Source organism: Mustela erminea, chromosome 7, assembly GCF_009829155.1.
Source record: "Mustela erminea isolate mMusErm1 chromosome 7, mMusErm1.Pri, whole genome shotgun sequence".
NCBI classification, from domain to species: Eukaryota; Metazoa; Chordata; class Mammalia; order Carnivora; family Mustelidae; genus Mustela; species Mustela erminea.
In genome coordinates, this window is record NC_045620.1 from 30,626,812 (window position 1) to 30,648,914 (window position 22,103).

Consider the following 22,103-nt stretch of genomic DNA (forward strand, 5'->3'; position numbering starts at 1 on the left):
AAGAAAAAGGTTCTCTACCTAATACAAAATTGGGCAAAGGACACAGTTAATTCATAGTTAATAAATAAGTACAAATAGTTAATTGGTTTATGAAAAGATGTTCAAACTCCCTAATCACTAATTTTTTTACTTGCCAGATTAATATAAATCAAGTAGTCTGATGGCCCAAATGTGGGGATTCTCCCAAGATTCCATCACTACCTGTTGGGTGATATTAGCTAGGCCATCGCTGTGAATCAGAACCCCCAGGATGATGTTGCTCAATCTTTTTCTCCAACCTGAACTTCTTCCCACCTTTTTTCTTACTTTTATAAATCTTGAATTTGGGGTGTTAGGAAAACACTTATTAGCCTACCACATTGTTGAATTAAACATATAGGTCACTGATACCAGGACCCAACCCTTCTTTGTCTATCTCAAGGAAGCAATGATTACTTCTCTTCAGAAACTTTCCAACCATCACCACAAATCGCTGGCTACCTCCAACCGGGTGGGGGGCTTGCTGGGGGTAAAGTTGAGGGGGGTTCAGTTAAATTAACACTCATTTTAAGGCAAACACAGCAGCAAAGCTAACAAAGGGCCGGAAATTTGGAATTCTGTCTGATATTCCTTAAACAGAGTATTGTTCCTCACACAAGGAAGGGTCAGAGGAAGATGGCTGATGGGGCTGGAATGTGGATTTAATGGGACACTTCCTCCAAGGGCGCTTCCCGAAATCTGCAGCCTTGGGGAGAGGGACTGGTTCAGCTGGCTCATTGCAACTCTTCGGACTTGTCTGTTATTATCAAGAATTTATGGGGCTCTCTGGGACTCCAAAATGCCTTGTAAGAATCATTTGCCTGCAATGCTTCCACGATGTCTTGAAAATGGCAAAGGGGCAAGGGGCCGTCACCATCTTTTTGAGGAAGAGAGAGCACAATGGGGAGGAAGGCGGGACTTCCCCTGTGGGTCAGCATCTCAGACACAGAACTGAAACAGCTCGCAGGTGCCCACACAGAAAAGGAAGGGGAGAGTAGGGGATGCAAACAAAAGGACGACTTGGACACAACACATAAATTTTATAGAAAAATAACTTTCAAAAAAACTATTCATAAAAAAGTCATTAACGCGGAGTTGCTCTTTGGAAGTCTGAATCATATTAAAACCGACTGACCTCCCTCTAGGAACATTGTTATTCACCCCTCAAGAATTCTAAATCGGTACAACTTCCCTGTAGAAAGACTTTAAGAGGTAAAATGTATATTGAAGCACATCTGCTTAAAGGTCTGGAGGTGCATGTATCATTGGGTCTGCCACGTTGGGACAGGAGCCTCTCAGGGCTCAGTCACACTGGAGACCCACTGGGGCCACCAAGTAATCAGTCCTTCCTTCTGACCCAGACTTCACACCCTGGCAGAATCTTCTAGGTTCTCTTCAGCTCCATCAAATGCCTGGGCAGTACCATGAACCTTGCTAGTGGTAGATGGGAAGACCCATCCATTATGTCCTGCTTGTACAACCTTCCCTAAGATCCAAGAGAACGTTATGACAACTGGAATTTTCCTCAGCCATTGGAGGTGATGACATCCCAGCCACAGAGAACTTTCTAGGCCTGCTCTTCAAGCTCCATGAGTGTGTCCATGCTCCTCTACAGACCCAAGCAAACTCACGTGGTCCCTAGACCCTGATCCAAAACTTAGCTCCCCCTTCCAAGTATCTTCCCTGCCCCCGGGCAGTGTTGGGGGGCAGGCACTCACACCTCAGCCAGCTCCTCACAGCGCTTGCCACCACCCAGAAATCCATCCATCTGGTGTTGCTTTCCCCCTCCTGGGCTTGGAGCTTCCCCTTTCTGGACCCCAGCCCCCAGCCTATGATTCTCTCCTGTGAATCTTCCCATGATCATTATATTTTCAAGGGAGGGAGTAGATTCCTGCTGTCCTAGGTAAGAGGATTTCCAGAAGCAGGGCCCCACACAAGGATTTTTGGACACATGAGTTAATGAGGACGTGTTCTCAAGAGAGCCCTGTCAGCAAGTGAGGGAAGCGGGACCAGGCCGGGGAAGGAGCCGGGTGACCGGATTTATTCACCTGGAGCCCAGCCACAGCCTGATCCCGTGGGAGCTCCGGGGTGTCAAGAGCTCCACGGACTTGGACAGGCAGGCTGGCCTCTGTAGCCCTGGGCTAGTCCGTCGTCAGCTGAGAGCCGTCCTGGGAGGAGGGGTGAGCTCCCACACACGGCCCTGCAAGAACCCATCTGAGGACAAGGGAGCCACTAAGACTGAGCAGGAATCCCCTTTCTCCCACCTGCCATCCAGCAGGGAGGAAGCAGCTGCCCACCCCGCACCCCCCAAGCTGGCCAGGTGCACTGTGAGGCTGAGGTGCAGGGATGGGGACACTCCCTTGCGAGAGCTCCGGACCAATCACAGCCCTGCAGCTGTGGTACAAAGGGGCCCTTCCTCTTCCTCTTCCCAGACCTGCCCTTGCACAGGTGTCTCCAGCTTTCCCAAGAATAAATGAGGGGCCGTGCAAGCTGCTGACAGTCACCAGCTCAGCTTCCTATGAGGAAGGCAAACATCGAGCCTTCAACTTGCTCCAGGAGGGAGAGAAGGCATCCAAAGCTCTCTTCAAGGAGAGCAAAATCTGTGTTCTTAGCTCTTGGTTCCTCCAAAGCCCAGGGCCCTCACTCCTGTTCTGCTGGACACCTGGAAAACACACTGAGGTTCATCTGGCCTCAGAGCCTCCCTGGGACGCTGGCTAAGCCCGGCAGTTTCTGCTCCAGCCTATGGACCACGTGTGTCTCATCTTATTGAGTCACTGGAAGGTCCCCAGAGGGAGAAGGGCAAAGGCAGAACAGAAAGGCTGGCAACCCAGGCCTTGGCAGGAGAGCCCGGAAGAGATGAAGAATCCACTTCATTTCTGACACCGTCTTCCTGGTGGCGCAGCGGGAGCCAGCCTTGACCTCAGCAACGAGGGCAGGATGGGGGTGGGGGGGTGGCCACTGCCCATTAACAGGACCCAGGCAGTCCCAGTCTCTAAGACGGGACAGCGAGGAGAGTGAGACAGGCTAGGGGATGGGAGGGCTTTCCACAGAGAATGCCCAGAGGGGCAAACCGCAGAGAGCTCCCATCTGACCGATGAGAGGGACGTGCCATCTGCGAGGCCACAGCGGAAACCAAAGCAGGAAGGAGAAGCAGCTGGCCTTGAGACACACAGCAGCTCAGAGGTTCTGCTTGTAGGTGCTCCTGAGACTCTCTCTGAGTGAGGACAGTGAGGTGTAGAGAGGGAGGTAAGCAGGGTTGATTTAAAATTCCGCATATCCAGGCTGCCCCTCATCCCAATGACATCAAACCCACTGAAAGGGGCCCAGGTATGAACATTTTTATAGTCTTCCCCAGGGGGTGCCGATGTACAACCAGAGCTGAGAACGACCTAGAAATCTGATAGGGACAGAGCTGAGTAGACTGAGGACACCACTCAGAGCATCTCAAAACAGCCTTTCAGGAATGGAAGGAATAGAATTTTCTGAAAGCCAACTGAGTCGGGTCTTCAGCACCCCCCTCCCATTACTAATATCTCAGCAAGGAAGAGAGGGCAGTACAGAGCATCCCAAAGGGTGGGTGTAGGCAGGGACAGAGGAGCGAGTTGACGCAAAGGGCCCGGTGACACGCAAACCAGAGCACCAGAGCAGAGAGGGCAGGAAGTCAGCTCTGGGCCCCAGAAACAAAGGAAATGCACACTGGAGGCCCACAGCTTCCCCTTTTAGGGCCTGTCCCCACCTCTTCTCTGAGTCCTGCTCTGCCCTGCTCCCCAGAGGGATGGTCTAGAGCTCCTGGGCTGGAGTAGAAAATTCTCCTGCACAGTGCTTCATACTATAGTATTAAAGACAGTCTCGTCGGGTATCCTGAGGAACTCTGCTTTGTAACCAAGCAGGGGTTACAGATGAGATCGGGCTGACCCCTGTAGACTTCAGCCCCTTGGTAGAGGGGCAGGAAGAAGTGTCAATGGCAAACAGGAAACCCCAGCCTTATTGCGCCACCCGAGGAAGGAGACTAGAGTTGTGGCCTGGGACCCTGCCAAGTTCTAGAGATTACCAAAGATTCCACCACCTGGTTCCTGAACCTGAATCTGCCCCAGAACGGGCAAAATTCTGGCTGCCCGGGAAGCAAGCAGCTCACCTTGCCTTCCACCTTCATTCAATAAAAGGCCACTTACTGGCCAGGCCTGGATCCTCTCTAGGGCCTGTTCATCTTTCTGATGCTCCCTTCCCTGAATGTACCACCTCTGTCCCCTTTTCCAGACCTAGAGGCCCCCGGTGACCTACCCACACGGCTATCCCAGTCACTCTGCTCAGAAAGAGTCTGGCACCAAACACCACCAAAGTGGGAGCTAAGGTCAAATGTCTTGAGTGTATGGACGGTACTCTCTCAGCTTTCCATCTGACAGTGAATAAAGGCTTTCATTCAGTCCCCGCCCCAAAAGCATGCTAAGCATCACGAAAGGGGAAGTGGAAGGTATTTGGTAAGAGGTGGGAAGGTGGAAAAAGGCTCAGGAGAACTAGGAGTTCTGAACTAGGAGAAGACTGGTCTCGGGAGGCACCTTGACGCCTGTTTCCCTCATCAGTCAAGAACAGAACAATCACACTATTATTATTAGGCTAATAACAAGACACCAGATGTGAAACATAGACAGCTACCATAAACGAGAGTTCACTGTGGGCCACCTAGTATCTGCTTTGGCTCGTTTCATCCCCACAACGACCTCATGGAGAAACCTCAATATCCCCATTTTGCAGATGAAGCCAATGAGGCACAAAGAAGCAAAATCCCTGGTCCCCAAGTACACAGCCAGGAGGGAGGTGGGGGTCAAACCTGGAACTGTGTGAGTTCTGGCAAAGCAGAACCCTCTTGAGGTGAAGGGGAAAAAAGAGTTTCAGCTAAAACTCAACTGAGCCAGCGGTACCCTAGAGGAGGGGTTCTCACACTGGAGTGTGGACCAGAAGGCTCTGGAGGGCTAGTTCAGTACAGATTGCTTTCCCCCATCTCCCACCCCCAGCTACAGATTCAGTCCTTCTGGATGGGGTCAAAGGACGTGCATTCCTAACAAGCCACCTCCCCAGTGATGCCAGCCTTGTGGGTAACAAGGCTCTAGAAGCTTTACCTTCTTCCTTACAAGAAAGAACCCACTGGGAAGGCTTTATTTTCACCATTTACAGATGAGGAAACAGAAGGTCCTAGAGGTCAGGCAACTCGATCCAGGTCACAGAGCCGACATGAAGCCCAGGGCTCCTTCTGTGGTGCCCTGGCTAAGCGCTGGGTATGGGGAGCTTCCACTGCCAGTCACAGCAGGCCCAGGGGGCCTGGGGAAAGGGGGGGCAGTGAGTAAATAGCTGGACAGACAGGATGTAGGTAGAGCAGACCCTTCAGGGGCCAAGGATATAGACCTCAGCCAGGGACCTGGGCACCTGCCATAGACCCTAAGTCACATCTACCCTCTGTCCAAAGAAGAGCTACCCCTCACCTCATGGATCCCAAAACCACTGGCTCCCCCAACCCAGAAAAAGCTGGGGACCCTGACTGAGGACAGGTATGAGGCCCCTGCTGACGGGAAACATGGCTCCCATCCCCAGAGGCAGCCCCTGCCTGGCCTACCCTCTCTGGTGAGGAGCTGAGATTCCAGCCACGCTGGGCTCCCCACCAGCAGCTTGACCTATGAAGTCTCTGCTCTTTCCGCCACGAAATGGGACCCTAGCCCACTCTGCTCGGGCCTTCTGTACACAAGGCTGAGTCCCCAGTGTGGCTGGGGCAGATCTGAGGAAATGGTCTTGGGATTCCTGCCAGAAGGGCCTGCCTCCCCTTCCACACCAGCGGGCAGGTGGCCAGGTGAGTGACCTGGAAGGTCACCACTGCGACTCACCCAAACAATCATCTCAGAGGCCCGGATGAGCAACTACTTCCTTATAGGAAAGTCCCACCAGGGTCCACAAGATTTTGACCTTCTGGATGTTTAGAAGGAAACCCAAAGTCCCCTAATCTTCTATCAGAGAACCAGGGTGTTGGAGCAGGACGAAAAAAAAGGCATTAAGGAAGTAAAAACTCCAGACAGAAAATGCTGTGTGTGTGTGTGTGTGTGTGTGTGTGTGTGTGTGTGTGCACGTATGTAGAATTTAGACTCTGGCTTGGAGGAACCAGAGATCTAGAAAGCCAACCCTCCAATTCGACAGACTCTCCTGCTTCCCCAAAGCAACCGCTTCATCACCACCCACCAGAGGGGTCTTGCCAAGATCAGCCCCTCACAGGCTAGGATTCAGCAACATGCCAACTTCTGTGTGGCTGAGGTAGCCTGAGGAAAAAGTGGGAAGTCAGCAAGAGGCCACAGTGGCCCTAATAAGGGAAGAAAGATGAAACATACCTTGACCTGCATCTCTCAAAACCAAGGTCTATTTTATAGGGTAATTTCATGTGCTACCTCAGGAAGGGCAAATTAAGCTTTCCTCCACCTGATAATTATGGGATTTAGGTGGAGCCTGTCCCACAGGGAGGGCCTGAGGCCTGGAGCCCCCGCTTGCTGTCCGTGGTTAGTCTCTCAGCTATGCAGGGATGTGCTGACCTATCAGGGCAGGTGAGGACGGGCGGTCTCCAGCTCCCCATTTCCTACAAGCACAGGTTTCTTTCTGGCCATTCTTCCTGTTTACTGAGCGATTTCTCTGAGACTCATCTCTGACCTCACTTCCCCTTCCTCAGGGAACCCCAGCAGCTCTTCCTTTTTTGGTGCTAGAAGCTAAGGCCAAGCTTTGTGTGCAGAGATAATGGGGTTTCTGCTCCTCGCTACCTGGGGCCAGGATTGGGCACCCAAGAGCCAGGATCGTGGGCTTTATCCATGCCCCCCACCATCTCTCCCCCACCCCACCCCCAAGATGGGCAGGTTCCTGGCATTTCAGAAACAGTAAAGGAGGGAGAGCAAAGGAGGAATCCTGTGGACACTGAGCCCTCCCCTGGGGCAGCTACTGGAGGGGGACCTCCTTTCACCTCCTTAATACCCCGTGTGTGGAAAAATTCACCCTCACACAACAGATCTCAGATCCTTCCGAGTACCAGGAAAGACGGCTCATCTGGGGGTTTCCAGAGCATTTCCAGGAGGCTGACAGGGGGAGTTTTCCACAAAACCACGTTCCTACCCTCCTCTGCCTGCTCTGCCACCAGCGGACTAACCCTGAAGAAAAATCAGCACCGTGCAACACAGAACCTCTCCTCAAGATGGGCTTCAAAGGCCGTCTCTGTAAAATCTTTACACTCCCCCAACTGCCCAGGATTAAAAGAGCAGCCTCCCACTGGGCAGAGAGAAGACAGGCCGAACCAGGTAAAGAAACTTCAGAGTTCAGTGGGCAAGTTTGTCCCTCCCACACCTAAATCCTCTCACTGACTCTCTGGAGAGCCCGACAGGCCTTCTGGAAGCTCACTTACCAAGGAACTTAAAGCTTTTCACACAGAACAAGGTGTCCCATTGAAAAGCCACTTGATCCACTCCCATGACGCCTAAACAGGGCCACGAGACCCAGTTCTGGGTCCCGAAGCTTCCTGACCCCTTTCACCTCAGAGTCGACACACCATCTTCCCTGCTCCCCACCCCACTGTACCACGTCCCGGACTACCTTGTCACATGCACCAGAGAGCCATCCTTGTCCCAAATGTCTGTGTGATCAACTGTGAAGTTCCATATGGAGCTTCAGGAAGAGGGCTCCGCCCACCTAAGGCCACCACCCATCTCTCCGGAGCACTTGGGGCCTCACAAACCCCACCAGCTAATGCCCCTGCTGCACACCAGCCCGCCCACCCCACCTGCTGACAGAACATTCAACAGCCATACCCCCAGCCACCATGGTGGCAATTTAACAGGTTATGGTGGGGAGTTGGCAGGTCAAGTTCAGCCCCGGGATCTGGAACACACACAGAGGACGCTTGAAATCGAAATGATGAGGCTGTCGTTCTCAGCCTTCAAGACGGATGGTCCCAATAACCCACCTCTAGCAGGTCTGGACCTTTCTCACTGCAAGACGGCTCTGAGGTTCAAGGCACAGTGAACCCCAAGCACACCCACTCAAACCCACCACAGAAGCCGCCGTCTGGGGCCTGAGGCCCAGCTGCCAGCAACCAGCAAGCCACACCTGCGGTCAGCTCCGAGGCCAGGGGCGCTGCATTCGTCAGTGCCTGGCCACCTGCCCTTGGCTCCCCCCGGCCAACGGGGAGGTCAGAGCCTGCCCCCAACCCCGGTGGGGAAGATGGCAGGGTTGGGACGGATGGCCAGGACAAGGACCTCGTGGCCCTGCCTGAAACGAAACCCCCAGGGACAAAACACCGCCACTCTCCCATGGGGCTGTTTCATTCCTTGTTATGTAAAACATTTCTATTTCTTTGACAAATATAGGGAAGCACAAAGATTATTGAGTGATTCTAATTCTATGCCATCCCTAGGACAGGCAAATTCACAAAGGCAGTGCGTGGAAATGAGGTTGCCAGGGGCTCTCAGGTCGGGAATGGGAAGTTGACAGCTGATGGGTATAGTGTCTCTGGGACAACAGAAGAGCTCTGGAGAGGGAGTCCGGTGAGGGTCGTACAACACTGGGAGTACACATAATGTCACTGTTGTCATTGGAACATTTGGGTCCCGACAAGTTTTAACATTGAAATATTAACCCAGAATGGCCTGGATTAGGAAGCAGGGCCTTTGGGCATGACTCACGGGGGGTGACTAATCCCCAAAGGGGATTAGTGCCCTTCTCAGAGACCCCATGGAGCTCCCCCATCCTTCCTGCCACATGAAGTTATAACGAGAAGTCTGAGATCTAGAACAGCCTCTCGCCCACCTCTGTGGGCACCCTAATCCACACTTCCAGCCTCCAGAACTTCGAGAAAGTCATCTCTGGGGTTTTCAACTCATTCAGTCTATGGCATCCTCTGACAAGAGACTGCACAGCCCTTGAATTCCACACTTAAAAATGCTGAAAAGGACAAATTTTCTATTACATATATTTTACCATCATTAAAAACAAAAATATTTAACTTAAAAAAAGACTAAGATCAGTATCTCCCCGAAATGCCACCACACAGAGACAATCACTGTGAACATTTGCCTGCACATCCTTCCAGAGACAAATATAAAATGGAGGGGAGGATATATTCGCAAAGAACACAGTTAGGTAACCTGCTTTTGAGAAATATTATATTTTTCCACAGTAATAGATGCACATCGCTCCCCTGTATTTTTTGCAGCCCCATGGTATTCTAGTGGGTACATATGGAGGTGTTCCCTGGCCACCCAAAATCAAAGAGTTCCTATGAACCTTTTCCTGAGCCAAAGCGACCTAAAGCAAAGAATCAATTACCATTAATCTATATGGGAAAATGTGTTAGCGTTCCCAGACCCAAACATAACCTCGTTTAGGTTTTTCTAATACCTTGGGACACATCTTGCTAATACATAACACAAAATAAATCAAGACAAAGCACAGATGCTCACAGACACAGTTCAAAGCTCCGGCGTTGGCTTGATGCTGAGACAGTGAGATGCTGAGAGTAGGTCCCAGGGAAGGAGCTCGGAGGGGCCACTCTCATCACCGGCAGTGGAGGTGGGGGGTACAGCCTCCATAAGGGCTCACTGCAGAACAAATGCTGAGTGCTACTTATGCTTTTTGCCTTTTTTTCATAAAAACAAAAATCCTGGGACGCCTGGGTGGCTCAGTCGGCTAAGCATCTGCTTTCAGCTCAGGTCATGATCCCAGGATCCTGGGATCCAGTCGTACATCAGATTAGGCTCCCTGCTTAGCGGGGAGCCTGCTTCTCCCTCTCCTTCTGCCGCTCCCTCTGCTTGTGTGCTCGCTCGCTCTCTCTGATAAATAAATAAATTTAAGAAACTGAAAATCCTTTTTGGATTTCTTTCTTTAACAAAACAGGTAATAATGTAGATCCTTCTTAAAAAACCAAGCAGCGGGGGTGCCTGGGTGGCTCAGTGGGTTAAAGCCTCTGCCTTCGGCTGAGGTTGTGATCTCAAGTTCCTGGAATCAAGCCCTACATCAGGCTCTCTGCGTGGTGGGGAGCCTGTCCACCCCCCCCCCCGCCCCACTCTCTCTGCCTACTTGTGATTTCTCTGTCAAATAAATAAATAAATAAAATCTTTAAAACAAAAACAAAAACAACCAAGCAGCCTAAGGCAAACAACTTTGGAAAAGTCAGGGCTACCTGGACCAGAATTAACATGTTTGCTTTTGTTGAGGTTTACTCTCCATTTCGGTGGTTATTATTACAAAGAATGCTGCAAGGGACATCCCTGTGCACATATTTTTCTGCACTTGCCTAATTACATCCCTAGGATAAGATTTCCCACCAGGGCCACCGTGGAGTCCGGGACTTCCTCCGCAGGACTGTCTACAGAGCTTTGGGGATAAAAATCACAGCAGGGATGTCGAATTCTGCCACACAAGGGTCTTTTTCGCCACATAGAATTTTCTGGACTCTCACTTGGGTGTCTGTGGCATGGCATAGCAGTTCAGCAAAGTAGGGACTGTCCTTTCCATAAGAAACCATTCCCCTCCTCAGGGAACACAACACGCCTCTGTCATGAAGAGAAACCATTATGCCAGGAAGGCAGAAGGTGGCCGGGCTGAATTTCCCTTTGCAACAGGAAAGACCACAGCAGGACTCCAGGATGGCCCAGTGCCACCCAAGCGACTGTTCAGCATCTATCACCGGTCACAGCCTAAATGTGACAGCCATGAGCAGGTGCACTCAGCTTTCTCACCTAGCCGAAGGATAGATAGCCTCTCTCCACCAAGGCGTTATAACTGGCCATTCATGAGCCATCATAATGCCCGCTCCCAGAACCTCCATGGCCCCTTCCATCTTGATCAATGAGCGGCCCATGGCAGCCTGAATGTTTGCTGTGTGCCAGGCTCTCCTCTGAATGCCCATCACAGTATCACCGGGAGACAATTATAACTGCAATCTTACAGCTGGGGAAACTGAGGCTGAGAGGCTTTACGTGACTGTTTGACTGCAGCCTGAAACCCATCCTCAGTTGCTTTCCCCAAGAAGCTGGCCCTAAAACAAGGATCAGGGTGCAAGTGGAAGGGGGCTGGAAAGGGAAACAGGGAAGGGACAGCAGCCGGTGAAGGGGACAAGTTACTATGCGACTCTAAGACACAGCATAGCAATGCCCCCATGCCACCCCAGCAGAGAAGTGAGGGAGCTTTCTTTTACGTTGCCCAATATCATCGAGCTGGAAGCCGTCGAATGCCATTCAAACCCCAAATCCAACACTGTATTATTCCTCTTTTAGAAATGAGCAGTTAAACAAACATTGAACTGCATGCCAGCCACAGGGAGAGCACCATGCTGGTGAGATAAACCCACTTTGCCAAATCACTTTGGGTTGGGATGTCCAAGGACAGCAAGGGTATCTTTTTGTCAAGTTTAATCAATGGGATGACTAGGGGAAAGCCCTTCTATATCACTTTGCTCATCCCATGGGAATTAGTCAAGACCCTGTCACTGCCCCCTTCTCCGGTGTAAGGTTTCCCTCTCGGAATCAGCCACAGCTGGCCTGGGCAGAGTCCTACAGCCTCAAACTGTCATCCCAAGCAGCTTCATCAGCCGATTATAGGCTCCAGAGTCCACCTGCCATCCCAGGGATGATCCCAAATGACCCACTAGATGCCCTGCCAGCCGAGTCTGGAGGATGTCCCCGTTTACTGTGCCGCGCTTCCCCTGTGCCTCCTGCCCTACCCCCTCCCTCCAACCTCACACACACATGCCTTCCACGGGAACCCACAAGTAGGCCAAAGAAATGAAACCAGCAATCACAGGTCTGCAGGAGCTGACCCCATCTTAAGGACTCACTTAACATTCTTCTGGAGATGCAGGAGGTGTTTAATAAGACAGTGTGTCATGAGGGTAGATCACTGGACGATACTGTAAGGAGCAGTGGGAGAAACAAGGAGGTGGCAGAAGGGAACCACTGCCCTAGTTTTTCTTTTTTTTTTTTTTTAATTTTATTTATTTATTTGACAGACAGAGATCACAAGTAGGCAGAGAGGTAGACAGAGAGAGAGAGATGGGGGGAAGCAGGCTCACTTCTGAGCAGACAGAGACTCTGGGATCATGACCTGAGCCAAAGGCAGAGGCTTTAACCCACTGAGCCACCCAGGCACCCCCACTGCCCTAGTTTTAGAAACCCAGTGGCAGCAGCTCTCAACAGCTCTGTCTTGAACCCAGAGACTGGCCGTCCTGTTCTGTCCCAGGAACACTGCTGAGACCTGCCCAGTTTCTCACCCTGGGGGAAAGAAGGAGACCCTGGCAAGTCTCAGTCCCTTTCCTGGCACCCCAGCAGGATTCTCTGGCCCTCAGGTCCTGCCTGTAAACCCCCTCCCAGTGAGGACACTTCCGGCCCAAGTATCCTAGGGAGAACCGAAGGCAATCATCAGGCCAGCGTTCTTTTGTGCTGTGGGACAGTCATGGGCACGCCATTAGAAGCGCAGTCCTGGGCACCTCTCCAGCCAAGTCTCCTGGTCATTCCTAAGCAGCTCACGCACAGAAGGCAGACACGAAGCTTGGCTCTGGGATTCCAGGAAATAGACCAAGAAATCAAAGCAAAACCAGTGGGTGACTGAAAGTTCCTGGTTAGGACAGCGAAGCTGAGAAATGGAAGCTTGAGGGAGGGAAAACAGGTGTGGGGCATCTATCCCTGCTAAGTGACCTCTAAGGGAACAGGAAGAACAGAAGCTCTGCAGAAATGCAGAGAGGGGGGTTCCAGAGCCCTGGGGGCAGGATGAGACTCCCCATACCCAGCTCATGAAGGTGGAGATGCTGCCACCTGAGGCACAGGGACGCATGCTGTGGTCTGCACATTTGGGGGAAAGGGGCACCCCTTCCCACCCATTTCCCAGGGCTTCCCCTGGAGGGGGGCATGCCTGGGGGCCCCAGGTCACCTGGCCTCCTTTCAGCCAGGCTCCCTGAAGATGCACCTAGATTTCAAAAGGGCAAGGAGCATGGGATACATCTCAACTGCACCCCAGCCAGATTATCCTGTCTCCATATACGCTACCCCTGCTCTTTCGTCTTCTGAAGGGGGGTCAGGACTCACAGCCCAGCCTGCCCAGCCCAGCCCAGCCCACGCTGAGGTTCCCCAGGAGGGCAGCCTCTCTGACTCCCTGTCCTTCCAGCCAGGGCAAGAACCACCTACCCTCTTTCCCAAACTATCCCACCTCTCCCAAACCCAGCCACCATGTGGCTGTTAGCCTGTCAGGGCCCAGAGGACTGCAGCAGCTCCCAGGCTGCCAGGTCCAGAGGACAAAGCACAGATCACGACCCCACTGCAAGGTCTCTGATCCCAAGTGGGAGCCTCCCAGGCTGATTCACACTTAGTCCCTGGGACACCACATGTAGACACAAGTTGAAACACACACACACACACACACCAACAACAACTAACCCACCTCCCCTCAAAAAAAAACAATATATCTTAGCCATGAGAAGTTTCTTTAATTCCAAAGACCACTCCAGAAAAAGTTCCCAGTAAATAAGTGTGGACTGATAAGTAGAATAAATCCAACCCCAGATTCCTCCCCCAGATGCTCTGGAAAGCAGGCCCCAGGCTCTGAATCCCAGCTGTTTAAAAGAATCATTGTTTCTAATTCTTTCCTCCCATTGTACCAAGATCAGCTGTGACAGGAACAGAGTCCCACTCCAGGATGAATTGTTACTTGGCAGCTCCCTGGGTCTAATTTTCATTCATCCCATTAAGGTACTTACTAGAAACCTGGCCCACGCTAGTTAGTCACGGCCGCTGTCCTCTGGGAGAACCCGGATTCCGGACACCTGGGAATAAAGTATGGGCAGCATTGAGAAGCGCAGCGCTCAGCTCCTGCTGTCACTCTGTGGCGGGGGTGGGGAGGTGTGAACAAACGAGGACCCATAAGAGCCCCGGAGTAAGAGGAAGCCCTCCGTCGCCCTGTCGGGCCACCGCGCCGCTCCGCGCTGTCCCCAGGGTTCTCCCAGTTTAAGTGCTGAATGCAAAGCAGGCAACCGAAATGCAGAAGTGGCTGGGTCGCCCAAAGAAACTGCCCCTCTCCGGAGAGAGAGGACGCAAAGCTGAGGTCCCCAACGACCTCGGCGCTAGCTCGGTAGGCGGACGGGGAGACCGAAACGGGAAGTGCCACGAGGACCGAGGGCCCCCGAGGCCGCGCGCCCTTCAGAAGTGGCCTCGGGAGCGCCGCCTGCCCGCGCCGGGTGCTGGATCCCCCTCTGGGGAACCGTCCGTTGGGCTGGGAAAATGGGGACCCGTTTGGGGTTAGACACTTCCCAGCGCTGTCCGGGCCTCCCATCCCGGCACCTGCTGCGCGGCCCCAGCTTGCCAAGGAGTCCCGAGAACCCCGCGGTTGGGGCGAGGGCGCCGGAGGGAAGAAGGACCCCCAAGGGTCGCAGAGGGAAGGCAAGCTTGGAGCCACAACTTTCTCCGGCCAGCAGCTGGGCGCTCAGGGGCTGGCTCCTACGCGGCCCCCGGGGGTTCCGCACTCCCGGGAACCCCCAGCGGCCCCGGGAGGAGAGAGGAGACCAGGGCAGGGGAAGACTGAGGCGCTGACCTGGACCAGGCTGGGAACACCGCGGGAAAACTTTCGGCGGGGCTGGAGGGAGGGCAGGGGAGAGAGGACCGGCCCGTGCCCGGCACCTTGCGACCCGCATCCCGCGCCCAGTGCCCCGCGCCCCGAACCTTGCCTGCGTCCTGAGTCGGCTGCATCGCCCGCGGAGTTGGAAAGTGGGGGTGCCTCTGCGCGGGGGTGGGGGGGCGTTGCTCCAGCCAGCGCCTGGGTCTGCTAGCCGCGGGCCCGGCTCAAATCCAGCCGGGCCGCGCAGGCTGCGGACGCGCGATTGGGGGTCGGGCGCCCCGCCCTCCTCGCCTCCCCTCCCGCCCTCTATCCCGCCCCCCTGCCTTTATCCGTCCCTACCGCGTCCGCTCGGTCTCTCTCCCCGTCTTTCTCTAGCTCTCCATCTCTCCCCCGCCCCTCTTCCCTCGCCTTTCTTCCTCCCCGCGTCTCCCGCCCTCCGTCCCCTATCCCCCTCCTCCCCTCCCCTCCTCCTGGGGGGCGGAGCTTCTCCCCTCCCTCCCAGACAATGCTGGGGCTGCGCGTCCCCTCCTTCCCCTCCTGCGAGTCTGGGCTCAGGCTGCCAGCGCTTCTTCCGGGCTGGCGGCGGGGGGGAGGGGGGGTGCGGTGGCGGGGCGGGGGTAGAAGTGCAGGGGTGGAGAGGTTGGACTGGCTCCCCTCACCCCATTCGCCGCTGCCCTCTTAAGCCGGATGGAGTCTTGGCCCAAGCCCCTTGGCTCGCCCCAAGCTGTGACAGCCACTCCCAGGGAATGGTCACGCCGCCCCGCAGAGCCCACCTCGAGCGCCCCGGATTCCCCAGGCAGAGGATGTGGGATTCATTTTCTAACACCCCGCCTTATTCCAAAAAGGGTTTGAGCTGAGCAGGGGCTAGGCAAGCCCACTTCGACAGGCGGGCGGGCAGACGTGACCGTGAGGGAAGGAAGACAAGTTTCTTTGTCCACCTCTTACCTCCCTCACTCATCCATCCCTGGACTATGGGGACGCTCAGTGCGGAGGAAGACTTGGAGAACCCCAACTGCGGGGCCCCTTATCTATTTCCTTCCTTTTATCATAAACCCCTCCTCCCATACATGCCCCAGCCCTGCACGGTGAATCTCCTTGTCTAAAGGGAAGGGAAGCTAATGGTTAATGCATAGCCAGCCCCCAGGATACAGCCGGCTCTGCTCATCCCTCCTAAAAGCCAAACATTCTTTACTAAATTCATTGTTTGGATCTTGGAATGTGTCTCCCTTAGAAACAATGTTATAAATGGTGATGTGCTTCCCAGCCCAGCCACAAAAGCCTTTGAACCCAAAACGCAGCTGTAGGGTGGTGCCCAAGACTGTGTCAGCTACCCTGGAACAAGGAGGCCACTGATCAGCATTTTCTGTAGGGAAAAAAGAAAAAAAAAAAAATCTACTTGTACATTCCCCTTGACCTATAAACACAAAGCTCTCCCATTAATATTCTCCCCTACCCCTAAGCCACTACTCTGTATTGGTAAACTGCTTTCCTTTGCAGGTAACATGAGCACCATCCCCGGAATGTATTTGGAGTACAGGGTGTTTTCTCTATGACCTCGAGGTCAGAACGGTAGGGAGAGCTGCATGAGAGGCACAACCAGAGCCTGGAGGGCTTCCAGGAACTCAGAAAGTTTTCTCTGAGATGCCAGCTCTTCCCTTGGCTCACAAATGGGCCTTCTCACGCCCCAGATACATGACAAAGGGTGGCCCTCATTTACATCACTGGGGCATGGAGCTCCCCTTTTGAAGACGGGCAGCCAGGTGGAGCTGGAATCTCTTTGACTTTACTCAATCCCCCAAGAGAGCAACTCTTTGGCCCAGGTTGAGTCAGGTAACCATGCTATGTATGACCAATCAGCTGGGGTGGGGGACTCTTGTACAAACTGGGCTGTCAGGGACCCTGCCGTTAGGCCCTGTTTAAAACAGTCCAGTCCTTGGGACCCCTGGTTGGCTGGTGGGTTAAGCAACAGACTCTTGGTTTTGGCTGAGTTTGTAATCTCAGGGTCCTGGGATCAAGCCCCAGTTGGGTTCTCTATTCACTGGGGAGTGTGCTAGAGACTCCCTCTGTCCCTCTCCCTCAGCCTCCCCACCACCACCACCACCACTTTCTCTCTTTTTCTGTCTAAAATAAATCTTTAAAAAAAAGAAATAAAGAATCCATTCCGCTCTGCTTATATTTCCATGCTGGTGAATAAATTGATTAATTCAAGATACCAGAAAACATCTTTCTTTTCATCAGTTTCCCCATACAGAAGCCACAGAAGAGAAAGGAAAAGGTTCTTATCCTTCCAGTGGGTATAGGGACAATACATCTGTAACAGGTTTAATACTTCACAAATATTAAACAGCTATATGAAGCCCACCCTCAAAACCTTCTTTTCTTGCCACCATCCACCTCTGGGGACTGGCCCTGGAAGCACATGGCTCCAGGAAAGCAGCAGATAGCACTGTCTAGAACACAGTCTGGCCAATGGAAATACAGTGCAAGCCACAGACTCAATTAAAACTTTCTAGCTACATTGAAAATAGTTTAATAACAAAACAAAACAAGTGAAATTAATTTTCATGATATATTTTATTTAACCCAATGTATTCAAAATATTACCATTTTTACCATGTAAACAATATAAAGACATGACTCATTAGGTATTTTGCATTCTGTTCATGTACTAAGGCTGAAATCGGGTGAGTATCTCTACTTCAGCACATCTCAATTCAGATATTAGATTTTCATTTAAAAAATACTTGACCTTTGGGCACCTGGGTGGCTCAGTGGGTTGAGCCGCTGCCTTCGGCTCAGGTCATGATCTCAGGGTCTTGGGATCGAGTCCCGCATCGGGCTCTCTGCTCAGCGGGGAGCCTGCTTCCCTTCCTCTCTCTCTGCCTGCCTCTCCATCTACTTGTGATTTCTCTCTGTCAAATAAATAAATAAAATCTTTAAAAAAAAAAATACTTGACCTCAGTTTAAGCTTTATAAAATCTCTATCTGAGAAAGTAGATTCACAGGCTCAAGTTGTTTCAGATATACTCTAAAGTTAGCCCATAACCAAACTGAGTATATCAGTTTTTACATTTAAATTTTAATTAAGATTAAATGAACTTGAAATTTAGTTCTTCAGTTGTACCAGCTGTGTTTCAGTGCTCCGTAGCCACAGGTGACTGGTGGCTACCCTATTGGGACAGCACAAGATTAGAGAGCGAGGAAGCCACTGATTGACTCAAGAGTCTCAGAGTCGACTTCCCTCATCTTTTTAGCGAAGCAGTGGCAGGAATGTCAAGTGTGGCCAGAGAGAAATTGATTTTCCAAATTCCTCATGTCTCCACAGAACATCGAAAGAGGCAGGCTTTGCCAGTAGATCAGAGCTCTACCACACGCCTGGGGAGAAGGAAGGTCTGCAGGGAAGAGTTGGAGGCCCAAAGCCCACTCTTGAGTTCCCAGTGGATTCTGGGAGAAGAGAGGAAGAAGCAGGAGACAGTCTGAAGGAAAGGTCACATCCTCCGTGATTGTGACCTTTGACCAGAGTGAGGAGGTATGTCAATGGGTTAAGGAAGGTTCTCAGAAGATTACCACATGGGCTGCCTACCTCCTCCTCCCCTGTCCTCAGGCACTGGGCTAGTAGAGGGGGCGGCCCCTTTAAAGTCAGCTTCGTGGATCACCATGGTTATACAGAGCTAGGGCCTGGCCTGGATTTAGTTTCTGGAGTCACCTGTAAGTCCTCGGTGGTCCAGACATAATGCAGAAGTTCCTTCCTGCTCCCCAGGACCAGGGGCCTCCAAAGGAAGCTAACTTGTGAGTCTCAGGCTTTCTGTTAGGGCCTGTCTTAGTTTGAGTTCTCTCAAAAACAGAATCTGAGGTAAGGATTTGGGTACAGGTCACTTATCTGGAGTTGATCCAGAAAGCAGGGACATAAGACAGGGCAGGAGGAGACGCTAATAAAGGGTGTACAACTGGGTCTCCATTCTTCTGGGGCCCCTCTGAGGAACTGTATAAAATGTGCCTCAAAATGGTCCTCTCTGAAGTTCAGGGGGCTGGGGGCATTTATCTCATCTCCCACCAGTTGAGGATGTCTTCCAGGAAAGTTTACTGCTTCTTACTTCTGGTTGTGTTTCAAGGAAACATCTGGGACAGAAAAGCAGAGCCACTGCCTTTGTCACTAGAGGTGGGATGAGTCACGAGTCACTGTGCATGAAGCTGTGCCCCACGGTTCCGCTAGGGTCACAGGTGGGCTGAGGGGTTGTGACACAGAACACACGAATCATCTGATCTAAGGCCCAGCATGGAGAGGGATGAGTAGACCCTGGAGGTTTGGTCAGGGACTCACGGGAGGATATGATGAGGTCTCAGAGGGAATATTGGTGAAGGAACATTGGTTAATGTCGTTGGGGAAGTCAGGGAGCACTGCAGAGCTCTGAAGGAGCACGGAGCACCCAGCCCATGAGGTACACAAGCCGCAGGCTTCGGCAGCCGAGCACTGAGGAATAGGGCCATCACCCCTCAGCGTTCTGCTTTCAAGGAATGATCTGGAGCAGACTTTCTGCAGGGAGGCCTAGCGGAGACCCAGAGGCCACTACAGGAAGAACTTGGGAAGTCTCTAAGGAGACCAGAGAGACCGTTTGAATTATTGCCTCAGACTCCATTTTTTCCCCTCTGCTATCCAGGAAGAGAGACTCTGCAAAAGAAAATCTAATGAGTTATAGAGAATTAGAGAAGACTCAGCGAGGTCTGCCACTGGACATGTCTGACACACTAGCATGGTGGGCTGGCTGGAAATCTATTTGCTTGGAAGGTGAAAAAAGTCCTCCTGGGAGATTATTTTCATTCTAAGGAAAGAAGAAACCATGTTTGGTTTGGTCCAGTAACAAAGTTTTAGTGCCAGAAGGAAGATGGAATTCAACTCTGCCCCCAACTTGGCCCTCTGGACACACCAGGGATCCTAGGAAGATAGAAACTCTATGTTACAACTCCAAGAACTCTTTCATAAACTGCAGAGAGACTCTGGGGCCCAAGCAGCTATGTGTTGGGGACCCTCCTGCTAAGCAACACTTGAGAGACCTACACTTCATTCCGCTTCTCCATTTCAAGGGCTTGGTATGTTGACACTACCCAGAAAGTAGTAGATGAATTGCCACAACAGTCACAGTTACTCCCCTCCCGGCAAAAACTTCACAGTTCCTCCCACAAAAAAGGGGAACCTACTTCCCCACCTTGAATCTGGGTTGATACTGTTGCTTTGGCCAACAATGTAGCAGAAGTCACACTGTACCTTTTCAGACCCTGACCTCAAGAAGCCTTGCATTCTTCTACCCTCTCCACTGCCACATGAGTAAGCCTGAGTTAGCCTGCTGGAAGGTGAGAGAGCTCTTGACCCAGAGCCAAGGCAACCCAGCTGTCCCAACTGAGGCCCCCCAGACATGTGAAAGACCCAACCAAGATCTGAAAGCCCTCTACCCAATCCCGAGTTGACCGCTGATGCAGGAAGAAATCCAGCTGAATCTAGTCCAGATAGCCAACCAGTACAACCCCGAGCTCAATAGACGGTTGCATCTTAAGTCACTCAGGTCTGGGTTGTTCCTTATACAGCAGTGACTGTTAAAGAACTTGATAAAAAATGGTAACTCTGGCCACTGATGGATGTGTTAACTAAACTTATTGGTGTAATTGTTTTGCAATATACACATATATCAAATCATCAAGCTGTGCAGCTTCCATTTACTTAATGTTGTATGTCAATTATATCTCAATAAAGCCAGAGGGGAAAACACACACACAAAAAATAAAAGCCTGGGGGCGCCTGGGTGGCTCAGTGGGTTAAGCCTCTGCCTTCGGCTCAGGTCATGATCCCAGGTTCTGGGATCCAGCCCTGCATCAGCCCTCTGCTCAGCGGGAAGTCTGCTTCCCTGCCCCCCCTGCCTGCCTCTCTGCCTACTTGTGATCTCTCTCTGTCAAATAAATATATCTTTTTTAAAAATAAATAAATAAAATAAAATCCTATAATACAAAGGAAGAAAAAGAACTTAGTAAGATGAGGTGGGCATGGCCGACACAACCAGGATATCAGTGAACACGAGTCTGGAGCCTCCTGGATTTGCTTATGAGCTTGCAAGGGAGGCCTCTGGGAATTCTCCCCCCACAGGAACCCCCACCTCCAAAACCAGTATGGAAGTATGGCTGGCCGAAGTCTCAGTGAGCTGATGAAATTTCTGTTTATGGCTGCTGATGGGACCATTTGTTCTCATAAAGTGGAGAGACATAGGGAAATTTGAGTAACAAAGACTTTGTCACTGAACCCCACAGCTTTATCTGTCATGGAGAAGGGCTTTCTTAATTAAAAGCGTCCACTTTATCCACCACTAAGAAATTTCCATAGCATCTTAAATATTTATACAGTACAGTGTCTGGACTCATCCTTGGAGATGGGAGGGCAGATTAAAGCTCTCATATAGTAGGCACTTAAGAAGACTCAGGTGCGGGGCGCCCGGGTGGCGCCTGGGTGGCTCAGTGGGTTAAAGCCTCTGCCTTCGGCTCAGGTCATGATCTCGGGGTCCTGGGATCGAGCCCCGCATCAGGCTCTCTGCTCGGCAGAGAGCCTGCTTTCCCCTCTTTCTCTGCCTGCCTCTCTGCCTACTTGTGATCTCTCTCTATCAAATAAATAAATAAAATCTTTAAAAAAGAAGAAGAAGAAGAAGAAGACTCAGGTGTGCCAGTCTCCGGCCCCAGAGGCCCCAGAGACGAGACCTGCCTTTCCTGGATTTTTCCCTCCTCCACTTCAAGTGCAGATGGGGGATGGTGAGAGGGGGAAAAAGGAAAGTGAAGGACTCAAAGTATATAGCTTAGAGTCAGTTCATTCCTTGCAAATACGCAACTTTTCCCAGTAAGTACTGGTAGAGAGGCATACGTCAAAAATTCTCTGCACAGCTATCCCCCTAAACAAAGTGCTTATAAACAGAATTTGGTGGGGTGCTTGGGTGGTTCAGTCAGTTAAGTGTCTGTCTTCAGCTCAGGTCATGGTCTCAGGGTCCTGGGATTGAGCCCTACATCGAGCTCCACATCCGGCTCGTTGCTCAGTGGGAAAATCTTCTCCCTCTGCGCCTCCCCCAGCTTTTGCTCACACTCTCTCTCTAACTTGCTCTCTCTCAAATAAATAAATACAATCTTAAAAAAATAAAAATAAATAAACAATTTGGTAACTGAACTGTGTTTCAGATTAGATAGGAGATTTCATATAATTTTTCTAGCCATCTATTGAAGTTTCTTTGACCCCAAGTTTACATTCCATCAAAGCTCCCCCTCCATTCTTGGATGTATTGAAATACTAATTACTTGGTGTGAAAATGTTATCCTGTCATAATGCAATACACATTCAAAATTATGTTGATAGATATTTACGAGACATCTATGGTGTGCAAGGGACCATGTTAGGCATGGTGAAATAAAAGAAATATCAAAATCAAGGAGCTAAAAACCAAAAAAGA

At 51.5% G+C, this 22,103-nt stretch overlaps 1 protein-coding gene and 1 long non-coding RNA gene across 8 annotated transcripts in view; one reads left to right on the forward strand and one right to left on the reverse strand.

Moving 5' to 3' along the window:
* RASSF2 (Ras association domain family member 2) overlaps positions 1-15,150 on the reverse strand; it is a 41,699-nt gene extending 26,549 nt beyond the window's left edge. The window contains exons 1-3 of one of the 7 annotated variants that reach the window (XM_032351336.1): positions 14,736-15,150; positions 13,778-13,843; positions 2,379-2,534 (exon numbers count right to left, since the gene is read on the reverse strand). The gene's annotated coding sequence lies outside the window, so the exon portion shown is untranslated. Of the gene's footprint in view, positions 1-2,378; positions 2,535-4,299; positions 4,404-5,135; positions 5,335-13,777; positions 13,844-14,607; positions 14,631-14,735 lie in introns of those variants that run through there. The other 6 variants (XM_032351335.1, XM_032351334.1, XM_032351340.1 and 3 more) reach the window with 6 other exon arrangements.
* LOC116595218 lies at positions 13,925-20,320 on the forward strand. The gene is made up of 4 exons (XR_004287568.1): positions 13,925-14,148; positions 17,957-18,160; positions 18,744-18,852; positions 19,290-20,320. It is a non-coding gene; the product is annotated as an uncharacterized LOC116595218 (long non-coding RNA).
* The last annotated feature ends 1,783 nt before the right edge of the window (positions 20,321-22,103 follow it).